This window comes from Bufo gargarizans, chromosome 4, assembly GCF_014858855.1.
Source record: "Bufo gargarizans isolate SCDJY-AF-19 chromosome 4, ASM1485885v1, whole genome shotgun sequence".
Lineage (NCBI taxonomy): Eukaryota > Metazoa > Chordata > Amphibia > Anura > Bufonidae > Bufo > Bufo gargarizans.
The window spans coordinates 87,496,288-87,497,330 of NC_058083.1; positions in this window are offsets into that span (position 1 = coordinate 87,496,288).

Genomic DNA, 1,043 nt, shown 5'->3' on the forward strand with positions numbered 1-1,043 from the left:
AAAGAAGAAGCAGAAAATAAGAGTGAGCTGATCATATGTCCTAAGGTGGTGAGACTGAAAGGATACAAGAGAGAAGAAATAATGAGAAAGACATAGACAGTGAGAATAAGGATGTTTTAGGCAAAGACACAGGGAAATGAGATTACATAGAATAGGAGCTTTCTTCTAGATGGAGAGAAGACTGATATGTGAGACAGGAGGGGATGTAAGGATGAGACTGGGGACAGTGTGTAAGGAGGCAGAGAGCCCAGCAGAGAGGACACCAGGAGTGGGGGGGCTAGGGGGACAGTGAGATAAGATAACAGGAAAAGATACATTAGTAGTGGAAGAAATGAATGTGAGATAGTGCGAAAGGATGGAGGAATATACTGAACGATGAGTCCTGGGAGGGAGAAGAGAAGATAAAGGGATCTCCTGAGGAAGGGGAGGGAAAAAAAACGGAGAAAAATGAAAGCAGAAGGGACAGGGATAGCGGAAAACATAAGGAAGAGGAGAGGAAGAGTCAGGAAATGGAGAGGAGCAGCTCAGCCCTCAATCACAGACTAACATGTAAAATAGATGTCAGATGCACAGTCACTAGATACTAATTTAGATGTAATAAACGTGCCCCAGCGGAGATGCTCCGTTAATTTAATGTTTGTCGACTTCCCTCTGAAGCCTCAATGTATTATTTCATCGCAGGCCTTGCTCTCCTTCTCCCCGTATCATCCCATCCTCCATAAATCCACTGCTCTCTCATTTTAACTCTTCCTCTTTTTCATCTCCGGCGTTCTCTCCCTAAATCTGATTTCTCCTGTTTGTTATTGGCTCATTCACATCCTATCTTTCTTCCTCTCTCCATTTTCTTCTCTTCTTATTATTCTACTCAAACCCATTTGAGCACAAAAACCGGGACACTCCATATATACAATGTCTTATTTCTCTATGCAGAGCAGAATTGGCCATTGAACCTGTGCACCCATGATGAGTCTCTAAGGGTTTTCCCGTTTCATGTAAAAGAAGGTTGAAGAGGACCTTTCATGGGCCCAGACGTTATAAACTAA